This window comes from Petromyzon marinus, chromosome 47 (genome assembly GCF_048934315.1).
Source record: "Petromyzon marinus isolate PM22_M1 ecotype Great Lakes invasive population chromosome 47, UKy_Petmar_22M1.pri1.0, whole genome shotgun sequence".
NCBI classification, from domain to species: Eukaryota; Metazoa; Chordata; class Hyperoartia; order Petromyzontiformes; family Petromyzontidae; genus Petromyzon; species Petromyzon marinus.
The window spans coordinates 3797713-3814019 of NC_133713.1; the positions used below are offsets into that span (position 1 = coordinate 3797713).

General features: G+C 55.1%; 1 protein-coding gene across 5 annotated transcripts in view; it reads left to right on the forward strand.

The window, feature by feature from the left end:
- The window catches only part of LOC116952604 (neuroligin-4, X-linked-like), a 275455-nt gene that overhangs the window by 18104 nt on the left and 241044 nt on the right, over positions 1-16307 (forward strand). The gene's annotated exons all lie outside the window — the stretch shown is intronic.

The window sequence follows — 16307 nt, forward strand, 5'->3', positions numbered from 1 at the left end:
TTATATATACCCTCACCACCGTTACCTCATCATCAGCACGGTAACACCCTCACCACAATTACCTCATCATCAGCACGGTAACACCCTCACCACCGTTACCTCATCACCACCACAGTAACTCCCTCACCACCGTTACCTCATCATCAACACAGTAAGACTCTCACCACCGTTACCTCATCATCACCACATTAACACCCTCACCACCGTTACCTAATTGTCACAGTAACACCCTCACCACAGTTACCTCATCATCAGCACAGTAACTCCCTCACCACCGTTACCTCATCATCACCACAGTAACACCCTCACCACCGTTACCTCATCACCACAGTAACTCCCTCACCACTGTTACCTCATCATCACCACAGTAACGCCCTCACCACCGTTACCTCATCATCACCACAGTAACACCCTCACCACCGTTACCTCATCACCACAGTAACTCCCTCACCACCGTTACCTCATCATCAGCACAGTAACGCCCTCACCACTGTTACCTCATCATCACCACAGTAACACCCTCACCACTGTTACCTCATCATCACCACAGCAACACCCTCACCACCGTTACCTAATTGTCACAGTATATTTCATCTCAGAATGATCGGCTGATTGATCACATTATTATCATTGTACACCTCGCGTTGCCATTGTCTCGTCACGTGGCACAGTTGAGCGCCTACGTCACTTGCTGTGCACTGCATTGTCTCTCAGTATGCCCCTGTGATTACAGTCGCATTGTTAGCGCTGCCGCTGCTGCTGCGTTATCACCGTAGTGTACGAGTGTTGTACTGGTAGGAACCTCCTGGTTACACCAGCAGCACACAGGGGATTATTGTGTCCGTCCGTCCGTCCGTCGTGAATCCAAATATGGGAGTGGTGGGGCTGGGTGGAGAGGGGCTGGGTGGGGAGGGGCTGGGTGGGGCTGGGGTGGGGATGGGCTGGTCACCCCGTGGTGCCCTTATAAAACTTAACGTTTAACCTACTCACGCCGGCTTGTGCCCGCCCTCACAGCCGGGCATATTGTGCGGAATACACCACATGGTGCCGCCGTTGACCCTGGCCATTGACCGAGCAACCCAACGTTCCTACCAGCTCCCTGCGCAGGAGAATGTGTTTTTAACACGACGACTGCGCTCTTGTAGGGCATTTGGCGCGCCGTGAGTGCGGACAAAGTCTCTGGAACTCTGCGTGGCCCGGCCGGCTCAACGCGCGAGACCGCGTGATGTGCTGCTGTTGTTGTTGTTGAATGCTGTTGTTGTTGTTGAATGCTGTTGTTGTTGTTGTGGTGCAAGTGGGGAGAGTGAGGGGTGTCTGGACTGCTGTTGTTGTTGTTGAATGCTGTTGTTGTTGTTGTGGTGCAAGGGGGGAGAGTGAGGGGTGTCTGGACTGCTGTTGTTGTTGTTGAATGCTGTTGTTGTTGTGGTGCAAGTGGGGAGAGTGAGGGGTGTCTGGACTGCTGTTGTTGTGGTGCAAGGGGGGAGAGTGAGGGGTGTCTGGACTGCTGTTGTTGTTGTGGTACAAGGGGGGAGAGTGAGGGGTGTCTGGACTGCTGTTGTTGTTGAATGCTGTTGTTATTGGGGTACAAGGGGGGAGAGTGAGGGGTGTCTGGACTGCTGTTGTTGTTGTGGTGCAAGGGGGGAGAGTGAGGGGTGTCTGGACTGCTGTTGTTGTTGTGGTACAAGGGGGGAGAGTGAGGGGTGTCTGGACTGCTGTTGTTGTGGTACAAGGGGAGAGTGAGGGGTGTCTGGACTGCTGTTGTTGTTGTGGTGTAAGGGGGGAGAGTGAGGGGTGTCTGGACTGCTGTTGTGGTGCAAGGGGGGAGAGTGAGACCTGGGGAGCTGGGGTTAGAATCCCGTGTCGCTGTTTGCTGGACTCAAATTCATCGTGTAGCCAAACTGCGGCAGCCGCGGCAGCATCCGCATTAGTTGCAATGGTTATAGTAGACGTGACAGCATTAGAATGGAGAAACACACAATAGCAGCTGCATAAGTAGCATTGTTATAGGCAAAAGTAGCAGCGCTCGCAGCAACAGCTGCTACTGCATCAGCTGGAGAAGGAGCAGCAGCAGCAGCATTAGCGACAGTAACATTTGCAGCAGCAATAGTATCTGCAGTATTCATATAATCAGCAGCAGCAACATCGGTAACAGCTTTAGCGGTATAAAAACAGTATTATCAGCTGTAGTAGCAGCAATGGAAGCTGCATCATCACCAGTAGCATCAGCATGAGGCATAGAAGCGCCTGCAACAGCAGTAGCTGCAAAATACGCATCAGCAGCAGCTGCAACAGCAACATTAGCAGCAGCTGCAGCGGTAGCAACATTAACAGGTGCAACAGGAGTAGCAGCAATAGTAGCTTCAGCATCTGCAGCAGCAGCATTAGCAGCAGTTGCAACATTACCAGGTGCAACACGAGTAGCAGCAATAGTAGCTTCAGCATCTGCAGCAGCAGCATTAGCAGCTGCAACATTAACAGGTGCAACAGGAGTAGCAGCAATAGCAGCAGCATTAGCAGCATTAACAGGTGCAACAAGAGTAGCAGCAACAGTAGCTGCAGTATCTGCATCAGCAGCAGTAGCAGCTGCAACATTAACAGGTGCAACAGGAGTAGCAGCAATAGCAGCTGCAGCAGTAGCATCATTACCAGGTGCAACAGGAGTAGCAGCAATAGTAGCTGCAGCAGCAGTCGGGGGCAACCGAGGATAACGGGCAGGCTCGCTCTGTGTGCATCAGCGACACGGCGCGCGAACTGCGGGCCGGTGTCGGATGGAGCTTCCGCGGATTTCTTTTGTTTGCTTCATCTTGGAAGGTGCCGAGCGCTGGCGATGCTCGCGAGGCGGCGTGGGTGCCGCCGTGGGGGAGAAGGGCGCTCGTGTGCCCAGGGATTCATTTCAGCCGGGGTCTCCTCGGGGTCTGCGTTCGAGTCTTGCGGTGACATTTTGCTTTACGTAGAGTTTTGGCGGCGAGGGACCCGCCGGAGCCATAGAGCGAGCGAGAGAGGAGAGAGAAGAGTCGTGGTAATTGTGTTGAGATGGTGGCAACCCCTGTAGTTAGCCCTGCAGGGTGACCTTGGTGAGAGGGGTGCCGAACAGACTCAGGGCGGAGGCACGGCACTTTAAACACGAACTCCGAACGCGCGTTCCACGCTGCACCGAGTGTTAGTGATGATGACGACGCGATCTGCTCTCGTCTGGAGGTCTCTGCTCTGGCTCTCGGCACCCCTCCCTCCACCCCCCCCCCCGTGAGTGGGGGGGGGGCTGGGACCACTCGCGCCCATCTTGATCTCGGTTGCACGTGGAGTCCATGGACCATTCCCACTGCTGTACAAAGCCTGTACACCACCATCAACCATTGATACCAACACCACCATCATGCATACCACCATTATCATTGATAACACTATCATTATTAATACCACCATCACCGACATCATGCATACCACCATCACCATCATTATTGATAGCACCACCATTATTAATACCACCACCGCCATCGTCATCATTAATATAATCATAATTAATACCACCATCATTCATACCATCACCACCACCATCATCATTAACACGACCATCACCACCATCATAAGTACCGTCATTACAATCATAAATACCATCATCATCAAATCATCATTACCATTGTCATGATTACCACCATCACTGTCATTAATGCCATCACCATCCTCATTGCTACCAACAGCTGATTACTTAACAAGAGAGATTGAGAATAGGGTGTGGGGGGCTGAGCTGTCCATTGGTGTGTGGTGGTAAGCGATGGCTGTGGTGAGTGGCTGTGGTGAGTGGTGAATGTGGTGAGTGGTGGTGACTGTGGTGAGTGGAGACTGTGGTGAGTGGTTGTGGTGAGTGGTGGCGATGGTGATTGGTTGTGGTGAGTGGTGGCCGTGGTGAGTAGTTCCGGTGAGTGGTGGCTATGGTAAGTGGTTGTGGTGAGTGGTGGCGATGGTGATTGGTTGTGGTGAGTGGTGACTGTGGTGAGTGGTGGCTGTGGTGAGTGGTGAGTGGTGGCTATGGTGAGTGGTAGTGGTGAGTGGTGGCTATGGTGATTGGTTGTGGTGAGTGGTGACTGTGGTGAGTGGTGGCCGTGGTGAGTGGTTGTGGTGAGTGGTGGCTATGGTGAGTGGTAGTGGTGAGTGGTGGCTGTGGTGAGTGGTGGCCGTGGTGAGTGGTAATGGTGAGTGGTGGCTATGGTGAGTGGCTGTGGTGAGTGGTAGTGGTGATTGGTGACTGTGGTGAGTGGTGGCCGTGGTGAGTGGTGAATGTGGTGAGTGGTGGTTGTGGTGAGTGATGACTGTGGTGAGTGGTGGCTATGATAAGTGGTTGTGGTGAGTGGTGGTGGTGGCGATGGTGATTGGTTGTGGTGAGTGGTGGCCGTGGTGAGTGGTTCCGGTGAGTGGTGGCTATGGTAAGTGGTTGTGGTGAGTGGTGGCGATGGTGATTGGTTGTGGTGAGTGGTGATGTGGTGAGTGGTGGCCGTCGTGAGTGGTAGTGGTGAGTGGTGGCTATGGTGAGTGGTAGTGGTGAGTGGTGGCTATGGTGAGTGGTAGTGGTGGCGATGGTGATTGGTTGTGGTGAGTGGTGACTGTGGTGAGTGGTAGTGGTGGCTATGGTGAGTGGTAGTGGTGAGTGGTGGCTATGGTGAGTGGTAGTGGTGAGTGGTGGCTATGGTGATTGGTTGTGGTGAGTGGTGGCTATGGTGAATGGTAGTGGTGAGTGGTGGCTATGGTGATTGGTTGTGGTGAGTGGTGACTGTGGTGAGTGGTGGCCGTGGTGAGTGGTTGTGGTGAGTGGTTGTGGTGAGTGGTGGCTATGGTGAGTGGTTGTGGTGAGTGGTGGCTGTGGTGAGTGGTGGCCGTGGTGAGTGGTAGTGGTGAGTGGTGGCTATGGTGAGTGGTACTGGTGAGTGGTGGCTGTGAGTGGTAGTGGTGAGTGGTGACTGTGGTGAGTGGTGGCCGTGGTGAGTGGTTGTGGTGAGTGGTAGTGGTGAGTGGTGGCTATGGTGAGTGGTAGTGGTGAGTGGTGGCTATGGTGAGTGGTAGTAGTGAGTGGTGGCTGTGGTGAGTGGTAGTCGTGAGTGGTGACTGCGCTGAGTGGTGGCCGTGGTGAGTGGTAGTGGTGAGTGGTGGTTGTGGTGAGTGGTCGCCGTGGTGAGTGGTTGTGGTGAGTGGTGGCTATGGTGAGTGGTGGCTATGGTGAGTGGTAGTCGTGGTGAGTGGTTCCGGTGAGTGGTGGCTGTGGTGAGTGGTAGTGGTGAGTGGTGGCTATGGTGAGTGGTAGTGGTGAGTGGTGGCTATGGTGAGTGGTGGCTGTGGTGAGTGGTTGTGGTGAGTGGTGACTGTGGTGAGTGGTAGTGGTGAGTGGTGGCTATGGTGAGTGGTAGTGGTGAGTGGTGGCTATGGTGAGTGGTAGTGGTGAGTGGTGACTGTGATGAGTGGTGGCCGTGGTGAGTGGTTGTGGTGAGTGGTGGCGGTGGTGAGTGGTAGTGGTGAGTAGTGGCTGTGGTGAGTGGTAGTGGTGAGTGGTAGTGGTGAGTGATGGCTGTAGTGAGTGGTAGTGGTGAGTGGCGATGCGTGGTGCGGCCTCCTCTCCCCGTGTGGTCGGGGCGAGAAACGGCAGAGACGCAGCAGCTCCTCGAAGCGCAGCTTGCACAATCAGAGTATGTCTTCATCCTGGAGGAATCCGACGAGCTGTAAAGCTCTTTTTCCACAGATGTCCGCAGATGTTCCTCCATCGGCACGGCGCCACTTCGCGAAATTCGTCACGGGATGTCGCGCGTGACGCGCCGTGGGCCAGGGCTGAGAAACGCGGCACGTTGGCAGGACATCTTTTCCCCGGGAGATGGCGATACAGCGATGGATTCTTGAATCTATCCGTGCGGAGCGTTAGAGCGTCTGCCCCCTCGGGTGCGCGTGCGGTCATCTCGACGTCGCTTCCGGTTTCCTCCCACGTGGAGGACACCGCTCATTCGTGGCACTGGACAAGCACCGCGGTGTGTCAGGACCCCCCCCACCCCCTGCACAAGCGAGCCTCGAGACTCCGCGAGGCTCCCCTGGGTTGAGTCGCCATAAACCGCGGCGGCGCTTTGAGAGTCGTCCGTGTCGGGTGGGAGTCGCGGAGGTGGCGAGCGAAGCGGGCCGCGTAAAGGGGGACGCCGCGCCAGATGGGCTGCAGGCCTCCCCCGCCCCCCCACTCGCTCCACATCGTCTCGCCTGTTAATGCTCTTAATTAAATTACTCAATAAGCGCTCGAGTTAATGAACGACAAAACACCCGCGCCCGCAGACACGAGGGGCCGCAGGTGCAGCGCATTCCAGTGGCTCCGCGCTCCGGTTTGCGGCCACAAACTCCGGCTCGGTTTGTGCAGTCCCGGGAGGCGAGAGGGAGGAGGGGGGGCGCCCCGCGTGAGGGTTTCGGGGGCGCTGGCATTGTTGGGGATGGGTCGGGAGGCCCTCGAAGCGTTTCGGCTGGGAAAGCTGCAAGGGGCTGCGGCTATATCACGAACACCGCCATCGTCATTGTTCATCTACAAAAGCTTCGCTCGCTCTTGAAACTACTTTTCAGGAGACTCCTGCATTCCTCTGGTCAATGAATGTTCAATGAGTCGATCCACCCCCTCCCCCCCTTACCGTGAGTGACTCAACCCGCACGTGGAAAGTCCGAGGTGCACTGGGCGACCTCCTCCACCCGGAGCCCGTGTACCGTCACCGACTCGATGCATAAACACCGGAGGGAGAAATTATGGGCTGAGTCAACCCCAGGTCAGGACTTGAAACTCGCAACCTTAAAGATTGCGAGCTGATCGCTCTACCGCCGAGCCACCCGCTCACGATTGCCGTGGGCTCTGCGATGGTGATTCCTGGTGGGTTGAATGTGGGCGAATCGGGAGGTTTTCTCGCTGCTCTTGGAGCCAGCGGGTTTTTGGTGGCAGTGGCCACATGCCCGCGGTAGAGCTGGAGGTGGTGGAGGTCCCAGCGGGTGACTCGCTCGGTCGACACCGTCCGTGGTGTCGTCACTCTTGGCCTGGGAGGCGTCGCCAGCGGTCGTTCTTCCGCGGTGGCGGCGGTCGGAGTTTTGTTTCGCGCGAGCGGCAGTCGGTAAACGAGAAAGCGCGTCCCCTTTTATAATAGCAAATGGACCTAAATGCATTATCTAATTTTACACACTGCTGAATAGGACCAAAGTGGATTAGCATACAAATGCGCAGTAATTCAGCTTATCTTTAATGGTGTGATTGCCACGGTAATGGTAGCAGTGGAATCGGAGACGCTGGTCACCTTTAATGCCGCAAAATCGCATTTGCATGGAAATGGTGTTTGCGACGGAGACGCGTTTATTGTGCAAACGCCGAGAATCAATATTGGTTACGAAACTATTTATATTAGCGCGACAATAGGAGTGACGCGAAGTCGGGGACAATGCCCCTTAATGGATTATAATCACATCACAGCGAGTTCGGTGGCAATAATTTCCACGGCCGTCGTGCCTCGCCGCGCGGTGACGTTGACGACTCGGGTCCAGCCGAGTCAAAGGCGCTCGACTCGCTACCTGGGGGGAGCTGGGAGATGGCAGCCGTGTCCGCGGGGCCCATAACCCACAGTATCATTATCAGAATGAGAATATATGTTTATTTTTTCCACCGGAGGAATCCGATGAGCTACAATGCTAATGTGTGTTCACTCCTCTAGATATGCACCGACGATCGGCGTGTCTCTTGGGTTATTCATCACGAGATCGAGCTTTACTAATGAGAAAAATAGGACTCTAAAGTCGCGGATGAGCCCTGTTGTCGTTACATCGTCGTATGTAATTGTTCACAAACGGAGACCGTGAAATTTTGACGTCAGAGCAACGTCGCCATGACGACGTGCTGGTCAATAACTTTAGATTTTGTTTTCCTCGGCAACGAAGCCGAAACGTCTTTTCACACACCCGGAGACGCGTCCTTAATTGGCTTCCGTGCTGTCACCTGCAGCCGAGACACCCATCAGTCGAGTCACCCATCAATGTATTCATCCATCCATTCACCCATCAGTCGAGTCACCCATCAATGTATTCATCCATCCATTCACCCATCAGCCAAGTCACCCATCAATGTATTCATCCATCCCTTCACCCATCAGTCGAGTCACCCATCAATGTATTCATCCATCAATTCACCCATCAGTCGAGTCACCCATCAATGTATTCATCCATCCATTCACCCATCAGCCGAGTCACCCATCAATGTATTCATCCATCCATTCACCCATCAGCCGAGTCACCCATCAATGTATTAATCTATCCCTTCACCCATCAGTCGAGTCACCCATCAATGTATTAATCCATCCCTTCACCCATCAGCTGAGTCACCCATCAGCGAGTCGCCTATTTGTCTCGTCAATCGTCAGTCACGTCACCAATCAGCTGAGTTCTTCATCAGCTAAGTCGCTCGTCGGTTTACACACCCATCCATTCCGTCACCGGACTAGTCAGACATCAGTTGAGTCAACCATTTGTCAGTCACCCATCAGTCCGGTCACCCATCTGCTTACCGTTGAGCCGAGTCCCCTACCCATCAGCTGAGTCCTCCATCAGCTGACAGTGCAAAGCACCAGGGGGAGATGAATGGAGGTGGTGAATGGGAACGCGCCCCTGGGATGGGGGGGGGGGTCCTCACTGTGAATGGGAACGCGCCCCTGGGATGATGGGGGAGGGGGGGTCTCAGTGTGAATGGGAACGCGCCCCTGGAATGATGGCGGGGAGGAGGGGGGGGGTCTCACTGTGAATGGGAACGCGCCCCTGGAATGGGGGGTCTCACTGTGAATGGGAACGCTCCCCTGGGATGATGGCGGGGAGGAGGGGGGGGGTCACCCCCTCGATGTTTACACGCGAGGGCCAAAATGTAAATGCGTCACATATTTACACAATTTTACACTTCCTCGTGTAAGTTATGATTCAATTTAAAATATTTGCGCTTGAACACACCCAGAGCTCTCTGACGCCGCTTTTTTATTGACCTTATCTTTTAAGGATATTTATATATCCGCATATAAAAAATATATTTATATATATACACACACACAACCATATAGCCTCACACGACCATCGGCGGATTATTTATTGTAATGAGTGATGGCGCTGCGCTATCGGCGTTGGGGGCTGCCACGGACTCGGCCCCTCCCTCCCCCCGCCCGCCCTCCCCCCCGCCCCGTCCGCCGGTGGCTCGTCTACCCCCCCCCCCGAGTGTTCGTGTGTGGGGGGGGGGAGCGGTGGCGCAGTGGTTCGCGTGCTGCGCTACGGACCCGGCGACCGGAGTTTGATTCCGTCTCACGACCACCAATAGCGATGGCGAATAATTTGAATGGGTGCTGGGCCCTCTGGTAGGTCGACTCAGCCTTAAATTAGTACCTGCTGCGGGGTGTAAACATCAGCTCTGGGGGAGACAAAGGCGGTTGGGCGTAGTTACTGGCCACCCACGCCCTCGTGTGCCTTGCCGGCCTTAATAGGTGGTCGCTAACAACACTTGCCCGAGCAGTCTGGCAAAGGCTATACGGGGGATCTTTGTTTCTGTGTAAAGATCACCAGGAGCTCCGTGTTCACGTGCGATGCGGCTCTTAACCTGGGTTTGATTCCCGACTCGAGCGCGTCTCTGCGTGGAGTTTGCATTCTCCCCCCCCACCCCCCCTGTTCTGCACGGGTTCCCTCCGCGTTCTCATGCTTACAAAAAAAGGCCACACGCAGACACACAATGTCACTGGTATTGGGATTCATGTGGCAACATCGTCCCCCGACTGCGAAAACTTGGCAGGACGCTCTTGAAAAACGAGCTGAAACTGGGCGAGCCTTTCCTGGGTAAGGCAACCGCAGTGGCGATAATCGCAGTTAAATAACCACGCGTGAAGCACCCACTGCAGTCACTTCTGTCAGTGCCACAGGCTGTGTCACAGCGGCTGGGCTTGACGCTATAATTAGAAACGGCGTTGTTGCCAAATTGAAAATGATGCAACCCACCCCTACTCTAGCAACGGATTAGTGCAGATCAAATACTTGCAGCGATGGATAAAGCAAACAAAATGAAAATCGTTTTACTCATAGTTGTAAACAAACACTTCCCAGTGCTCCATGTGGCCATGGACCTGCGTGAAATTAAGTCACGGGCTCGTGTATTAGGGATGAACGATGAATCGATTTCAAATCGAAGTCGCAATTTGAAAAATGCGATTAGCAAATCGCAAAGGTTGCGATCTTTTGCGATTTGAAAAGTCATATTACTTTCTTATTGGAATTGTTTCATTTGTATTATTATTGTAACTTTTATTTTATTTAACTTAACAAATGTTCTATGTTTGATTGTTCTTTTTCAATTATTATTTTTAAATAAATACATGGAAGCAATTTATATCATTTAAGTTCTCATCCTTGCATTAGAATATATAGAGCAGTTCATATTGTGAATGTGTCATGTGGTAATGCTCCATCACGTGTTTTAAATCTATTACATAGTGACTATTGAACTGAAACTTGACTTAAAAAAATATAATCGCAAATCAGAAAAATCGCAATTAGATATTTTCCCCAAATCGTTCAGCCCTACCGGGTATCGGCCGTGAGCCCGTGGCGTTGGCGAGCCTCCCCGGTGTTTTGGGTTGTGGACACGGGGCCACGCTGGGTGCAGGGAGGCACCGGTGGCTGGGTTGTGGACACGGGGCCACGCTGGTGCAGGGAGGCACCGGTGGCTGGGTTGTGGACACGGGGGCACGCTGGGTGCAGGGAGGCACCGGTGGCTGGGTTGTGGACACGGGGCCACGCTGGGTGCAGGGAGGCACCGGTGGCTGGGTTGTGGACACGGGGCCACGCTGGTGCAGGGAGGCACCGGTGGCTGGGTTGTGGACACGGGGACACGCTGGGTGCAGGGAGGCCCCGGTGGCTGGGTTGTGGACACGGGGGCACGCTGGGTGCAGGGAGGCACCGGTGGGTGGGTTGTGGACACGGGGCCACGCTGGGTGCAGGGAGGCACCGGTGGCTGGGTTGTGGACACGGGGCCACGCTGGTGCAGGGAGGCCCCGGTGGCTGGGTTGTGGACACGGGGACACGCTGGGCGCAGGGACGCCCCGGTGGCTGTCTCCAGTCGCAGTGGATGTTATATATTTAGTAAAAAAGATGTGTGTTTTTTATTGTTGCTGAGCTAATTCACAAAGGCCCAAAATGGCAAGCGGCCAGCACTAAACTACACTCTTAAAGTTGTGACAGATAAGGGTGCAACGCGTTGTTGAATTGAGCGAGGTTAGTTACAGAGCTTGGAGAAAAGAGGCGATTGGAGGGAATTCCTTGGTGGAGCGGTGCCAGTGAGGAAAGCAGAGAGAGAAGTGAGGTGACCTGCAGTGTCTTCTTCGGTTCTTTCGGTAAAGTCACGTATAATGAGAATAAAATAATAAATTGATAAAATAAAATAACACAATAATATTTTATTTTATCAATTTATTATTTTATTCTCATTCTACGTGACTTTACCGAAAGAACCAAAGAAGATGAATCATTGCAGTCACGAAAGCTTTAAATCGAAAAGACCTGCAGTGTGTTGAGTGGGTCAGTGCGTGGGTGAGTTGGGCGAGTGAGTTGGTGATTGGTTGGATAAGCGAGTGTGTTGTTGCGACCTTCGGTATGAGTGTTGGGTGAGTGATTGACTGGGTGAGTGAGTGAGTCCGTAAGTGGATGGGTGGGTAAGTGAGTGCTTGAGTGTGCGAGTGAGTGAATGAGTGAGTGGGTGTGTTGCTGTTATCGGCAGTGTGGTGCTTAGTGGTGGTTGAACAAAGTGGCGATGACACGAAACAGTCTCTGGGAGACCGAGTGCTCGACACAGGCCGAGGAATGCACGGGCAAAGTCCACAGGGGCAGTCGTCATGCCAGTAGCAGCAGTCACCACGATGGCAGCAGATTTGTCAACACAAGGCGGTTTCCCAGGGCGGTGTCGAGCGGCCACTCATGGGCACCATGTCGCATCGTCCCTGGAGAGAGGGCAACGACTCGCATCGCCATCGCGACCGCGCTGCTGCAGCCCGCCAGGCGCTGGCAGGACGAGGCTGCCGAGTCGCCGCCGCACCGAGCGCGCCTGACAAACGCCGAGTGACAGTCGCGGTGTCACGAGCGGCTCTGTGGCGCGATGGTCCCCTGGGGAACCAGTGGCTAAACGCTGCAGCAGCTGCTGCTGCTGCTGCCGCCGCTACTGCAGCCGTGAGCGCCGCGTGTGTCTCAAGCACCTGCCACTCACCGGCGTGACCATGTGGCCGACTGCCAACGCCACCACTGCAGCCAATTGGGCGTCCCTGGCTTCGCCTGCTGACACGGAATACATTTCGCCGAACCAGAAAATATTTCTGCACCCGGTACACGACGCCCAGCGTGCAGCCTCTCGCTACGGCTGTGCTCGTTGTCGACTCCTCCAGGCTACCAGAGGACCACGGAGGCTGCTCAGTGAGAACTGAAGCTCTTCTTGGTTGTGAGCTCTGCAACATTCCGAGTGAGAACAAACGGGCCGGAAGACTCGCGGTCGTTTGAAATCAGATTGCTTGATGAGCGTCTTCAAATCCGGTGAGAGCCCCTCGCATTGACCGCGAAGACGTCTAGTTGAGTGGATGAACGCGCGGGGCCTTCGGGGAGGGCGCGCCAGGGCCAAGAAGGGACGGACGGTGGCCGTGGTCGAGACTCACGGCGGAGTGGCAGCCCAAGGAGGGAACGCGCGCGAGAGGTTCGTCCGCCGCGGAGATGGAGCGACGAGGTCGGCTCCTGTCCATGAGCCGGTTGGATTGTTACATCGCAGGGATTGTGACAGATGGTGACAGTTTGGGGAGGCATTCATTCAGCAGTGGATTGATCACGGCTGCCGCTGCTGCTGCTGATGATGATGAAGTGCTCATTGGAAAACAAATCTCTGTGTCAAGGGACACGAAGGTGAACATGAAAACTCTCAAAAATCGAGCCGGCAAACCTCACTCGAGAAATTAAAGCAGCAGCAGCAGCGATGCTGGGTGTTGCTCCTCTCATTATATCCTGGCTTTCCACCACCCAATTGCCAGGAGACGAATCCACTTGTGATTGTAATGCTGCAGCTAACAGCGAGCAGTGTATCAACTCTGTGACAGAGAACGGCGAGGTGATGTCACGCAACTGCTTGTGACGTCACTTCAGGCGGCTTCTCTCTCCACGCGTGTGGCTTATCGAGCGCATCGGCCGATCCGATGCGTGGTCGTTTTCTCAGAGCCGGAATTTTTTTGCGTGCCAAATTTATTCGAAAAAATCCCATTGATTACGATGGATTTTTGTGTGTGTGTGTGTGTGCAGTCATTGAGATGATCGGGCTGATGGCGGTCGACTGGCTTAGGTTCAGCCCCCGGCTGGGAGGCTTGAACCCGGGTTCAGGCTCAGGATCGCAGCAGTGCCGGCTCAGGGCTCTGACTCGCGAGCCACGCGCCCCCCCCCCGACCCCTCCCTCCCTACACGCGTTTGTGTCGATGAGAGAATCTCTTGGGGAATTCGCGTTTCGCACTGTCCATGCAGTGGCACCGGCCATGGGCGTGCGTTATTCCCTTACGTTAACGGGCGGCGTTACTCTGTACACATGAAGCAGTCACGTGCGCGTCCTGGCACGCGCGCTGACGTCACATCTGCTACGGGAATTGCTGCCTAACTCGGGACATTGGCTCCCGACAGTGTTCTTTTCAGGACTAAAATTTGTTGTCATCGAAAACTTACGCAGATGTGTTCGTAGTTGTGGTTGTCGTTGTTGGTGGCGGTGGTGGTGGTGGTAGTGACGATTATCTGAACCGGTCCTGGGCCTCCCCTAGGTCGACTCAGCCTCAAATTAGTACTTGGTGCGATGTTTGAATATCGTCACTGGGGAGACAAAGGCCACGTAGTGCTGTTCAGGCTTTCATAAGTGCTGCTCGCTAACAGCACTTGCCCCAACAGTCTGTTAAGGCTACACGGGGGATCTTTGTATTTTGTGATGAACGAGAGGTGCACGCCGAGGCGCGTCTCGTTCAGCTCAGATCTTGGGCCATTCGAGGGCCGGGTGACGAGGCTCCCCGGCTCGGAGCGGGGTGATCCGCGCGTCCCCCCCGCTGGGTGGGGTGGCTGGCGGCGGGGCACCTCTTGATGGAGCCGGGCGGCAGAGAGCTGAGCTCGGGATGTGGGTGCAGGCAGCGGGACGCTGGGACACGTGGGGACACGCGAGGACATGGAAACACAGGCGAGAATTTGGCCAAAAGTCTCAATTGAATGTGCGAGTGGGTGATCGAGTTGAACGGGCGACCGCGTGGGTGCCTGAGTGGCTGCCGATATCCCTTCCGCGCGCCACCAATGAACCTTTGTTCGTCATCCAAAAAAAATATATCTTCAATTGACTTCCAAGATTGCGTTACAGTGACATTGAGGTTACCACAAGCAGCCATCGCTTCCTTCCCCCCGCCCAAGGTCCTCTCTGAGAGTCTCGCGCAGCCCCCCCCCCCCCTCCTCGCTCGTGTCTCACGAGGCCGGGCAGAGTTTGTGTGGCGCGGCGCTAGCGGCGCATTCACGCGAAGGTTTCCACGGGATTACGAGGTCGCTCCCTGGAGACGAGAGGGGGGTCGGGGGTGCCTTGCGAAGGGCACCCCCGTGCCCCATTCATTCACTCGCACACTCACTCATTCACTCGCCCACTCATTCACCCACCCACTCACCCAACAACCCACCGACTCACCCACGCACTCACTCCCCCACTCATCCAACCACTCACCCACCCATTCACTCACCCAGCCTCTCTTTAACTCACCCACCCCCTCATTCACGCACCCACCAACTTATTCACCCACCCACTCACACAACAACCCACCCACTCATTCAGCCGTTCACGCACCCACTCACTCACCTACCCACCCACACACCCACCCGTCTTTAACCCACCCACCCCCTGGTGGTGGGCTCGCTGATGAGCTGTGTGTCGAGGAAACCGGAAAGTGTGGTGGTGGACTCGCTGATGAGCTGTGTGTTGAGGAAGCCGGGCAGTGTGGTGGTGGGCTCGCTGATGAGCTGTGTGTCGAGGAAGCCGGGCAGTGTGGTGGTGGGCTCGCTGATGAGCTGTGTGTCGAGGAAGCCGGGCAGTGTGGTGGTGGGCTCGCTGATGAGCTGTGTGTCGAGGAAGCTGGGCATTGCGGTGGTGGGCTCGCTGATGAGCTCTGCTGAGCACATTGGTTGAATTCCACAAGTCGGTCTGGGCCGTTTTGACGTTGAAAATGTTCAGCGCGGGTATCGGAAGTAGAGAAGCGACCAGGAGAGAGCGCGAGCGATGACGCGGGGGAGTGGAGCGTGGGGGGGGGGTGTAGAGAGATGATGAGAGCTAGAGAGGGAGAAGCAGCGCGTGAGAAGTGGAGTCGGTGGAGATCAAAGCGAGAGGAGAGAGAAGCTCGCGTGAGCGCCACTGGACGGATGGGGCGATGCTGAATGCGGACGAATCGCTGCCCCGGCGCTCACTGCGCCAGGCGCCCAGCGGCGCAACTCGGATCGGAGGCTAAGGGGGGGGGGGGGGGCAGGAGGCAGTGATGGGGCGGGAGGGAGAGCAGGCAGGGAGGGGGGGTCAGGGGATAGGGTGGGAGAGAGGTAGAGAACACAGAGAGAGAGGGAGGAGAGGCGGTGACAGGGAAAGAGTGGAGAGAGCAATTGAGAGGGAGAGAGTGGGATAGGGTCGAGGGAAGGATGGAGAGAGGGTGAGAGGAATGGAGGCAGAGGAGAGAGGGAGGGGGTCAAAGGGAATAGCAGAGAGAAAGGAGAGGGTGGGATGGAGGGAGATTTGAGAGGATGAGTTGGAGGGTGAGAGCTGCAGAGAAGAGAGGGTGAGAGGGTCAACGAGAATAAGAGAGATAGAGTGAGAGGCTGGGAGAGAGGGAGGGTGAGAGGGAATAGGAGAGAGATATGGGAGGGAGATGTACGCTGAGTGGCTGGTTATATAATAATTAGATGTTATATGTCCCCCTTAACTTGCGCTGCTCCTTACACAAACCCCCTAAGGGGGGAAGGGGGGGGGTACACTCCAGATGGGTTTGCTGCGCCGATTCCTGGGGGGCTCATGCCGTGAATGAGCGGTGGGAGCCTCAAGGTTCTGTTTCAGGAGGGTCCTGCTACATTGTTCGCAGTCGGGGTACAATACTGCTGCTACTGTGTGTGATCCTAATTGAGCGGTTTTCGAGTGACGTTTCGGCATTGGGATGTTTGTGGCCAATAGCGGGTACATTGAGAGTGCGGGGAGCGGTAGTGTAGCGGTTAGCGCTACGCTGCGCTATGAA